Raw genomic sequence first — 12,445 nt, 5'->3', positions numbered from 1 at the left:
TAATATAACGATGAGAATAATGATGATAATAATGATAATAATAATAAAATAAAGAAATAATAATACGTCGATAATAATAACAATGATGATAATGATAACGATATAATAATGATGAGGAATGAAACGAATGTTTGTACTCGATTGTAATAATTCATTAATTATTATGTATAATACCAATCGTTTGAAAACAAACGATAATTAGTTCGCTTATTACATATATACATACATTAAATATATAATATAAATATATATATATATATATATATATATATATTTATATTTATTAAATATATATATATATATAAACATTAAATATATATATATATATATATATATTTATATTATATATATATATATTTAATGTATGTATATATGTAATAAGACAATGCAATGGAAAAAAAATGATGGATTTTCTTCCTTCGTATTTTTTAATAGGATCGATTATTTCTCTTTCGATATTTCAAAACGTTCGAAAGCTTTCCGATTTATTTGTCATGTATTAGTGCAAATATACATAATATATATATATATATATATATATATATATATATATATATATATATATATATATAATATGTGGATAATACACGTGTTTGTGTTACGTATATATATATATATATATATATATATATATATATATATATATATATATATATATGTACGTATATATAACCATAGGCATGTACATTTTATACGCGTGCGTACGAATTATACGCGTGCGTACGATCAATACGCGTGCATTTAATTATAATGCGTATGCATTATTTATGAGTGTATCGACACATCTCATTCTTTTGTTACTATCGCTTACTCTCTTATTCTCCATAGGATGTGAAGAAAACGTATTTATTATAATACGTGTTTCAATGTCGCTAGATTATGTTAGTTACAATGATAGATCTTGAAATGTTCATTTTCACATTGCTTCATCGCAATTCGAAAAAATGAATATTCATTTGCTTCTCCTCTCGTTTATTCATTCTCTCTCTCTCTCTCTCTCTCTCTCGCTCTCTCGCACTCTTTTTCCCCGCTCTCCGTCTCTCTTGCACTCAAATATACAATCAGTTGTAAATTATTCTTTGAGATTAGATCGAATGTTATCGAAGTATCTTCCGACGAAATAATGAAATTAGATAATTTTAATTATTTATCTCTCGTTCAATTATCATTTTTCTCTCTCTCTCTCTCTCTCTCTCTCTATCTATTTCTTCTTTTATATCATCTTCCGTAACGTAACGTTTCATTTCATAATCATTTTTTAAATATCCTTTAACATCACTCTTGCATATTTCGATTTACATCGATTTACATTTACAAATAAATTAATAAAATTTATTTCTTCTCTTAACCAAAACTCAGATTGCAAATTCATTCAATTGCAAATGAAAGATATATTTTTCGTTTTATAGATATTTTGACATTTTGAATTTGAATTATTTAAAAATTATTTTTTTGTCATGGCAAACATAGAAAAAAATAACCATATATATATATATATATTTTCTTTTTTTTCTTGAGAAACAATTTTTTTTTATTATTACGACAAGAACAGATTGAAAAGCGAATATATTTAATTGCAAAAAATAATTCAAAAAATAATTAATGCCGTTAATAATTGAAAAATTATTAAAAATTATTATGGATATGAATTGTTTGAGAATAATTTCTTTTTTTTCTCACGAGATACACGGATTAAAAAAGTAAGTACGTATAGATATTCATGATAAATAATATTTATGTATATAAGATTACAAAATTGTAATATAATAACGCGTGCGACAAAAGAAAGAAAATGTTCGAGTGAAATTTCTTTTCCCGAATGAACCTCGCAATTTTCGTGACGACCGATTCAAATTTTCTCGATATTTGGAGATTCACATTCGTGACACGTCTATGGCCCTTCTTTCTCACTCGTAAGATTTGACAAGTATAACGTTTCGATAATTCACAAGTTGTATCGTTAACTTTACTACAAAGAATATGGACACGAAGTTATAGCACGTTTGCGATCGAAGGATTTATCTAAAAATAAAGCTAACCAAAGCTCGATTATGAAAACTCTCTCCCTCTCTCTCTCTCTCTCTCTCTGCTTTTATAGTAGATAATTTCCATTTCCTCCGTTTGTACTTATATCAGACTAGTGCGGTATAATTCAATTGATTCTCTTTCGATAATATCACAATACCACTCTTTTAATATTCCAACAGTTCGAATCGATTCTTTATCTTTTTTTTTTTTCTTTTCCCTTTCTTCCTTTTTTCTTTTTTTTTTTTTTTTTCTTTTTTTACCGAACGGAGAGCGAATGATAATGAGAGTGTCGAACGAACAAAGAATCGAACGAACGAGAGAGGGAGAGAGAGAGAGAGAGAGAGAGAGAGAGAGAGAAAGAGAGATAAAGAGAGAGAGAGGGAGAGATAAAGAGAGAGAGAGGGAGAGAGAGAGAGAGTGATGTCGAAGGATAAATGGAAAAGATCATTTTCTTATGTGGTCTACACGTTGGAATAATTTGCATGTAAGAAGATTTATGAGATTAGAGAAAAGAAAATATGAGATGCGTGTCTTTATTCGAACACAAGACAAAAGCAGAGATAAGGATAAAAATAAAGAAAGAAAGAATAAGTGAGATAGAAAGATAGAAAGAGAGAGAGAGAGAGAGAGAGAGAGAGAGAGAGAGAGAGAGAGAAGGAAGAATGGATACGAGTTTGACACAAAATGATGACATTTTTCTTCTTCCTCTTTTTTTTTGGATACTTAAAATCGGATTATTTAGGCTAATCCGATCGATTGTTATATCCTTGTCGTTAATATTATAATATTATAATTAATCATTATTAATTATTATCTTTAATAGTAATAATAATGACCATTATCATTATAGTTATATACTATTTTAATATGTTATTACATAATTACGTACATGCACCCACACACGCACACACACATACAAACATGTATATTTATATGCATTGCATATATAAAAAAGTGATGAAATATTTGTAACTATCTATCGATTAATAGCGAGAACGCGAGCGTCATTGTTCGATTTCAATTTTCTTTGAATTTTTTAAATTGCGTTCTTAAATCTTTACGATTTTTTTCTTTTATCATCTACTTCTTCTTCTTCTTTTTCTTCTTCTTCATTTTAATCTTTTTCCGCCCTTTTTATCTCTTATCTCCCACTTTATCGGATCTAACGCCGAACCCACACCAACTGTTCATCTACTACAATATATTTATTATTATTTTATAAATAAATATATAAATATATATATATATATATATATATATATATATATACTATAGCGAACGATAATCGTCCAATAATGAACGGGTATCCATTCGGTGATGAGTACGGAAAGAGGGTGAAATCGTGGTAGGGGTTGAAGAAAGTTCTTCTGCACGCGACGTTTTTCAAACAATCGTTAGAAATTCATCGAATATATATATATATATATATATATATATATCAATGAATAAATTGTTAGAGAGATCCAATATGGTGGATACGTAGAGACAATTCTATTCGTAAATAATAATCAGTCCGCAAATGGTTTTTTTTTATCAATTTGAGAGTAACACATATCCGAAATTAAATAAGTACGTATATGATCATGAAAATTTATATCTTATGTATGCACTTATGTATATGTAAGTAATTAACGTACTACTGCAATTTTTCTTTTTTTTTTTTTTTTCTTCTTTTTCTTCCTCCTTTTTTTCTTTAGCATTCGCCGTCGGATATTAAATTCTTGAAAGGATCTCGTTGAAATAGACATTATTTCCCGACAAATTCTCCGTCCTTTCATCGATTTAAATCGCGTCGCGAAAACTTTAATGTAGTATTCCCTTGCGTCAATCCCCTCCCTCCTTTCCTCCCACCCTCCTCCTCTTACTTTTTCCACCATCTTCTTCTCTTTCTCCTAATCCTTCGTCGTCCATCATTTTATTTACGACATCTTCTTTTCGTTTGTCTTCTAAAGTTCTATCATCCTTACCCTTCGTAACTCTTCTTATCAGTATCTATCACCACCCTCTTCTTGCCTTCAACCCCCGCCCCTCATGCCCAAGAACTTTCAAAAAAAACTTTTTCATCTACGAAACAATTCGAGGAGAATTTGAAAACAATTTCGATCAAATTTGGAGGGGGGGAGGGGGAGGGAGGCGGACGGGGTGGACCAAAGAAGTGGCTCTCGATAAGAATACGGAAGATTCTACGAATCGACGATAATAATAATCGAACGAATAACGAAGGAGAAAGAGACAGAGAGATAGATAGATAGAGAGAGAGAAATAGAGAAAGAGAGAGAGACGGAAGAATTCGTGTGAATTAATTATTGAATGAATGAATGAATGAATGAATGAAAGAAAGAATGAATGAGATAGTAATGAGAAAATAAAAAAGTAAATAATTAACCAACCCTCTACAATTTAAATCTATATTTTCTTTTGCTCCATAAAAAAAATTTATTTAATTTCAAATGTATACTTGCAAAAAGTATACATTCAAATTCTGTTTAAACAAAAAATTATATTATTATCGAATTTATATTCGACGAGGTATAAATATATTCTGTCGATTGAAGAAAATTTATATTATTAGAAACTTTGTACTTGACGAAATATAAATTTAATCCTTTTGCCAAACGAAATTCGTATAATTACAAGTTTATACATAACAAATTATGAATTTAAATCGTATCTCCGAATAAAATTTATATAATAACAAATTATGTAAATTGTGGAATGTCAATTGAAAGTTAATTTTTGTGCAATTAAAAAAAAAAAAAAAAAAACAAAAAACAAAAAGAAATGATAATTAAATAAAATACATTATGTGAACGTGTGACATAAAAAAGATTACGTAATGTTATAAAGAGATAGAAAAGAAAAAAAAAAAGAAAAAGAAAATGAATTTAAACGAAATGAAAAAAAATTAAAAAATGTGAATAACGGTCAGACTTTCTTCTTCTTTTTTTTTTTGTTCCTTTTCATTTCAAAGTACACATTTTTATTCATGCTTCATACGATTCGAAAAGAAAGGCATGATATATATATGAAAAAGAAGAATAATAATAACATTAATAATAATAATAATAATAATAATAATAATAATAATAATAATAATAATAATAACAATAATAATAATAATAATAATAATAAGGGAAAAGAAAGAAAATGAGGGCTGATTCCTTGTTTCGTGGTTTTTTCTTTTTTTTTTTTCTTTTTGCAACTGTCATTACGTACATCATCTTCTCGCCATAGTAGTCTAGCCGTCGATCTGCCGATACCATTTTCCATACTCTTATAGAAAAGAACGAACGAATGATTAGCAAGTTTCGCATATGTATTGTATATTATTTTATATACTTCTTTTTTTTTTTCCTTTTTTCCTGCTTCTTTTTTTTTCATTTTTTTTTTCTTTTCTTCCTTTTTTTTTTTTTTGTTTTTCTTTTTTCCTTTTAATTTATATGGACAACGAAAGGTTATTTCTAAAACTTTCTGCTCAGACAATTGTTCATCCGCGTCGCGTTTTGTTTGCATGTGCGCGTGTATATCTTTATGTATTTAATTGTTAGCGTAAGTGTGTATTTGTTCGTGTGTATTTTCATTTGCGCGTGTACTCCCATTTATTTATTTATTTATTTATTTATTTATTATAGTTATATATTTATTTCTTCTTTGTTGTCATCATCATCTTCTTCTTCGAAATCTTCTTCTTTGTTCGAACATGTGCAAAGTTCACTGTGACTAGAATTAGAGTCAATTAAATCGTTTAGATTTAACGTCATTAATTCGCGGTAGCATCCTCCTTATTATTTTTTTCCGTATTAAGAATAAGAAATAAACGTATAATGGAATAATAAAACAGATTCGTGCACATTTTGTGCCGTTGAGCATTTATCACGTGTTTCACTCGTCGGGCTTTTAAAGGGTACAAAAAAGGGTACAAAGCCCGTACCTATCGTACTGCATCCATCTATAGGACTGTTTGTTTGTTTACATGTGGGGTATATGTGCGTGACTCGCGAAATATACAAAAGAGCACGGGTTATCCGTTTCGATCGGTGTTTTTTTTTTTTCTTTTTGCTACTATACGTTTTTCACCTTGTTCCTTCGCGATTCCTTGTTTTAGTTCTTAATTTTCTTCTTTCTTTTTCTTTCTTTTTTTCTTTTATTATTGTTATTATTATTATTATTATTATCATCTTTTTTCTTTTCATTTTTTTTCCTCGATCGAATCGTCGTCATTGTCCTCATATGCAATATAAATAAATAAATCAATAATCGAGAGAGAAAAGTTAGACGTCGAAAAGAAATCATAAATAGAGAGAATTTCTAACGATTGGTTAATGAAATTATAAAAATGAATTGTTACGTATTTGGTTTTTTCTTTTTTTTGTTTTTACTTTTTTTTTTTTTTTTTTTTTTTTTTACCTTTTTCAGAATTAACAAAAAAATTCATTCATATGTTTATACGTAAAAGTAAACGGATTGAAATATTTTACAATTATTACAATGGTCTTAATTAAAAATTGTTTTTTTCTTTCTTTTTCTTTCTTTTATTATCTTCATTCCATTAGCGTAAAGTTAAATAAATTATAGATATAATAATAATAATAATAATAATAATAATAATAATAATAATAATAATAATAATAATAATAATAATGAGAATAAATAACGTTTATACGAAGAAACTGATCAAATAGACGCGGATATATGAAAATATAATATTTGCCAGTGACAAACAATTAATATTAATTTTTGTTGAATTATTTCGATATGTGCACGACTAAATAGATGATATATAACGAAATTTATCGATACGATCGTATTAAGAAATAGTAAGAAAATTTGCGAGGTTTAACGAAGGAACAGGGTTCTCCTGTTTACGGACGGAGACAGTCCATTTTTGCCTGATTTTTCATCGTATAGAAAATATATTAGAGCATGTTGTGCATAGAAGCGGGATTAATCGAAGAGAGAGAGAGAGAGAGAGAAAAAGAGAAAGAGAGAGAGAGAGAGAGAGAGAGAGAGAAAGAGACAGTTATTGTATATATCAAAAAACTGATTACAAAAATTGCCGCTCGAGAAAGTTTTCTTCCTTTCTTTTTTCTTTTTCATCATCTTTTGTTTCTTTGTTTTTTTTTCTCTTTTTAATAATCTTTTCTTCTCCCTTTTTTCTTCTTCTTCTTTTTTTTTTGTTTTTTTTCGTTTTTGTTTTAAATTAAGTTTTTGGTACCCGAACTAGATTAATGCATGTATATATGCATGTTTATATATATATATATATATATATATATATATATATATATATATCTGTATATATATATATATATATATGTATGTATGTATGTATGTTTATATGTATGTATATAACATTTTTATCGGAAATTTTCAGATCGTTCATTTTGCATCCCTTTCAATGCGCGCCATCAGATTTTAATTCTTTTTTTTATTTAGAAAAGATATCCTATCTTTTCTAATGTTCTTCTTTTTTTTTTTTCCTTTTCTTTTCTTTTCTCGCGATTCGCGTTCCGGAATTCACGTTTTTTCGTTCGACGATCCCATCGTTCATACGATTATTCTTTTTGCTTGTTTTATTTATTTTTCCATTCTTTTCTTTTCTTTTTAAACTAATTCGCATCAATCGCACGAGCTTATATACGATCGTTCGATTATAATTCAAGCTAGAAGCGAATTTTAAAAGAAAATAATTAATGCTAGCGTGGCAATCTCTATCATCGTTATGTATATTAATAGAAAGGTACGTGTAATATTATTAATAATAATTAATAATTAATAATTAATAATTAATATTAATAATAATAATAATAATAATAATGAAAATAAATAAAAGTAAAAAAATCATTAATTGGCGATGAATAATACCGGCATATTTGTACCCTAAATGTGCTTAAATATGATTGGTCGTCCTGTGCGAACAGAAAAAACAATTCAAGCGAGGCACGACGAAGGTATGTATGTATTTTTATGTATAATATATATATATATATTTATGTGCGTATGTATGTATGTGTGTATGTATGTTTCTTTCTTTTCTATATACTGCTTCAGATGTATAAGAAATAAGAGGCAAATAAAAAAAAAAAAAAAAAAAAAAAAAAAAAAAAAAAAAAAAAAAGAAAAGAAAACATTAACTTTCAAATAAATAATAATCATCGCATATATATATATATATATTGTATGTATATATGTGTGTGCGTGTTTATGCATGTATGCATGTATGTATGATTATGTATGTATGGCAGGGAAGCGTGGCCGCCGGAAAGCGATAATTTCTTTTTTTTTTTTCTTTTTTTTTTTTCTTCTTTTTTTTTTCATTGTTGATCATGATATATCCTGCGGTGTTGAACAAGTGATCGATCGTATAACCTCTCCTCTTATATATACTTATATATTAAATATTAATAATTATAAATTACAATCATCAGTAATATTAATATTATTCTTTATCATTAATATTATTATTTTAAATGCATACACATTTTTAAACACCTATTTTCGACAAAAAGTGGACAGTAGAGGCGAAGGGAAAGGTGGTCAAGAAAAAGGAGAAATGTGAAGAGCGTGTGCGTGTATTTTATGTGTATAGGTGTATATGCTGAGAAAGAGAAAGAGAAAGAGAGGAGAGAGAGAGAGAGGGAGAGAGAGAGAGAAGCATATAGGTACGAAGATATTAGAACTACAAATACAATAGAAATCGTACAAAATCGGTAAAGAAAAAATCAAAACGACGAAAGAGAAAGAGAGAGAGAGAGAGAGAGAGAGAGAGAGAGAGAGAGAGAGAGAGAATGAGAGTGAGGAGAGACTGTTCGATTATACGATTATTTTCTTGAAGATTATCGATCCCATTATCGATGATAGGAGCAGCAATTAATTCTTTCTCTCGTTGGTACGATGAAATCTAACAAAATATATCGTTCGTATCTTAAAAACCCGGAAAATGGCCCTTTTATCGATCCTACGACATTAGATCGGAGAAGGATACTGAGATAAATGAAATGAAATGAAAAGTAGAAAGGAAAATAATTTGGACAATACTGAGGAATGTATGATGATTACAAAACTAACTGTAAATGTTACAATACGTCGCGACGTCAAAACAATAATAATCTTCTTCCTCCTCCTCCTCCTTCTCCTCCTACTTCATCTTTCCCTCATACTCTATCTTAATCCTTCACTCCTCTCTACCCGCCATTTTTATTCTTCAAGATTTTCTTTCGAACACAAATACATTCGACGATAAATCTTGAAAGGCAAAGAGAGAGAGAGAGAGGGGGGGGGGAGAAAGAGAGAGAGAGAGAGAGAGAGAAAGAGAGAGAGAGAGAGAGAGAGAGACATAAAGAGTTATGTTTATGATCGAACGAAGAAATTATTTACGAGAGGAAAGAATCGTCGTCGTTGTTGTAATCGTTTACCTCGCTCCCTCCCTCCCTCGCGATCTCCCTCATCTAATCTCCTCTCCTCTTCTCTTCTCTTCTCTTCAATCTCCTCCTCTCTCCTCAACTCACCCAAATCTCCCCAGTTAATATTCGACATATACGTTCCATTCGTTCGCGTACTTTTTCTCTTCGAAAGCGAAAGAGATAATAAAAGTTTATGTGTGTCCTATAAGAGAGAAAAAGAAATAGAGAAAATGATAGATAGATAGATAGATAGATAGATACAAAGAGATAGAAAGAGAGAGAGAATGATAGAATTCTATACAAAATAAATAACGTTAAGTCTATAAAAGTGAAATCAAAAATGACGGGTGTGCAAAGTCGGCGTCGTGGCCGTTGTTGTTCAAGAGACGAATTTAACTTTTTGAGAATGATAATAATGATAATGAGATAATAATCGTGATAGTGATCGTGATGATGATGATGATGATGACGATGATGATGATGATGATAGATTAGAAGAGAAGGAATGAGAGAATGAGGAAGAAATAGTGAAAGGTTGAGGTGTATAAATTGATTTCAATTGGCCTTCTCTGCTCGACTCGTTCTCGTTCACTCGTTCACTCGCTCGCTCGTTCGCCCACTGTTGCTGCTTTTGTTGTTGTTGTTGTTGTCGTTGTTCTTGTTGTTAATATTCCGTACCAGGGCCAAGATTATTATTATTATCATCATTGTTATTCTTGTCAAAGAACGCTCACGATACGGAGGAAGAAGAAGGATGATGATGGTGATGGTGATGATGATGGTAATGGTGATGATGATGGTGGTGGTGGTGGTGGTGGTAGTGTTGGTGGCGTTGTATAGGGAGAAAACGAAAAATTAAAAAATGCGTGGTCCACGCGGCGCAAGCCGCCACCGCGTTCCATCTCGCTTTTCTTGTCTCTCGTTGAGGGGGGACTCTCGCGTGATGTTTTCTTTTGTTTAGTTACTTTTTCTTTTTTCTTGTTTTTTTTTTCTTGTTTTGTTTTATTATTATTATTATCATTATTATTATTTTATTATTATTTATTATTTATTAATTTATTATTATTATTATTATTATTATTATTATTATTATTATTTATCATTATTATTATTTTTTCACTGGCGTTGCGTGTGGTATTTTATTATTATTATTATTATTATTATTATTATTATTATTATTTTTTATCTTTTTTCTCTGTACGTGTGTGTTCTTATATTTTTTTTTTCAGACGTCCGTGCGCGAGTATCTCTCAGTTCCTTCTTTTTTTTTTTTTTTTTTTTTTTTTTTTTTTTTTCGTGTTGTTTTGTTTTTTTTTCTCTCCCGTTAATATTTTAATGGAATTAATTAAATACCACGTGCGCGTTTGACGATGTGCGTTTATACGTTGAAAACGCAACGTGCGAGATTATCGTGAATTTGGCTGACTCTGCTTGCTGCTGCTGCTCTTGCTGTTGCTGCTGCTGTTGCTACTACTTTTGCTTTTGTTTTTGCTTTTACTTCTGCCGCTGTCCCTATTCCGATACAATCGCTTCTTTCTTTCTTTCTCTCTCTTTCTCCTCGTACATTGACTTTTTTTACCACTTGCCAGTACCTTTTTTTTTCTTTTTCTTCTTCTTCTTTTTCTTCTCCTCCTCTTCCTCCTCCTTCTCGTTCGAATAATCACACAAGAGTGCGACGATTTATTTATTTATTTATTTAGTTATTTATTTATTTATTTACTTCGCTCGTCGCGCCTCGCGTCGGCGTCTTTATCGGCAGTGAACACGCTCGGAACCTTACGTTCGGGTCAGGTTATTTAAAAGTTCTTTTTCTTTTCTTTTTTTTTTTCTTTATTATTATTATTATTATTATTATTATTATTATTATTATTATTATTATTATTATTATTTTCATTTCTTCTTCGTCTTCTTCCTCTTTTCTTTCTTTTCATTTTGTATATATTTTTCTTCTTCTTTCTCTTCTATCTTCTTCTTCGCTTTTTCTTTAGACGACCATCAATGTCTAAATCTCGTCGACGATCCGTTCTTCTTCTTTTTCTTCTTCTACTTTTTCTTTTTCTTCTTCTATAATCTTGTTTCAAAAGGATCGTCAAGCCGAGTCAACTGCTGATGTCGCTTCCTTTTGAGCAAGCCTCTTCTCGTATCAAAGGGATTTGCATCATTTAAACAACATCATGCAACGCCCTTGAGAAAGAAGAAACCAAGAAACAAGGAAGCAACGCGTTCTCGCGAGCGAGGGCGAGAGTAGTAGTTTCGACGACGACGACGACGACGACGACGACGACTCGAGACGAGGGGCCGTCTTTTATGTTTTATCTTTGTTTTCTTTTCATTATTTATTTATTTATTTATTTATTTATTATTTATTATTATTATTATTATTATTTTTTTGGTACTTCCGGTACTACCTTTCGCAAACTGTCTTAATTAAACTCCATCTCACACCATTTTCCATTCTTTTTTATTTCTTCGAGCTTCTTCCTGCTTCTTCTTCTTCTTCTTCTTCCTCCTCCTCCTCCTCCTCCTCCTCATTTTCTTTTCTTCTTTCTTTGTTTTTTTTTCTTCTTTTTTTGTTCCTCTTCTTCTTTTTCTTTTTCTTCCTCTTTCTCTTCTTCCTCCTCTTCTTCTTCATCATCTTTTTCTTCTTCTATCTTCTCATTTATGTCTCAAATTCGGCATCCGAACGATGGTAATAGTTTGACTTAGAAGCGTTCATACTCGCGGGTAACCTTGTCGCCGACTTTGCCGCGTCGCCAGGTTAAGTCGACGATTATGCGTCTACGGTAGTCTTTTTTACCACCACAACCCAAAACGTTCTTAGAGTCGTTGCTGCTGCTGCTGCTGCTGCTGCTGCTGCTGCTACTACTGTTGCTGTTGTTGTTGCTGCTGCTGCTGCTATTGCTGCAATTCTTGTGCTTCTTCTTTGTGCCATTATTGTTGTTACTGTGATTGTTGTTGTTGTTGTTGTTATTATTATTATTATTATTGTTGTTGCTGCATTTGGTTCCGTTACC

The 12,445-nt window shown here is 30.1% G+C and overlaps 1 protein-coding gene across 5 annotated transcripts in view; it reads right to left on the bottom strand.

The window, feature by feature from the left end:
• Positions 1-10,728: 10,728 nt before the first annotated feature.
• Positions 10,729-12,445, bottom strand: part of LOC124951629 (guanine nucleotide-binding protein G(I)/G(S)/G(T) subunit beta-1) — a 21,118-nt gene continuing 19,401 nt past the window's right edge. For all 5 annotated transcript variants that reach the window (XM_047500364.1, XM_047500336.1, XM_047500374.1 and 2 more), the window contains one exon: positions 10,729-12,445. This exon is cut by the window's right edge and continues 299 nt beyond it. The gene's annotated coding sequence lies outside the window, so the exon portion shown is untranslated.

The sequence above is a fragment of the Vespa velutina genome, chromosome 1, assembly GCF_912470025.1.
Source record: "Vespa velutina chromosome 1, iVesVel2.1, whole genome shotgun sequence".
Lineage (NCBI taxonomy): Eukaryota > Metazoa > Arthropoda > Insecta > Hymenoptera > Vespidae > Vespa > Vespa velutina.
This window is presented reverse-complemented; position numbering and strand designations above follow the sequence as displayed.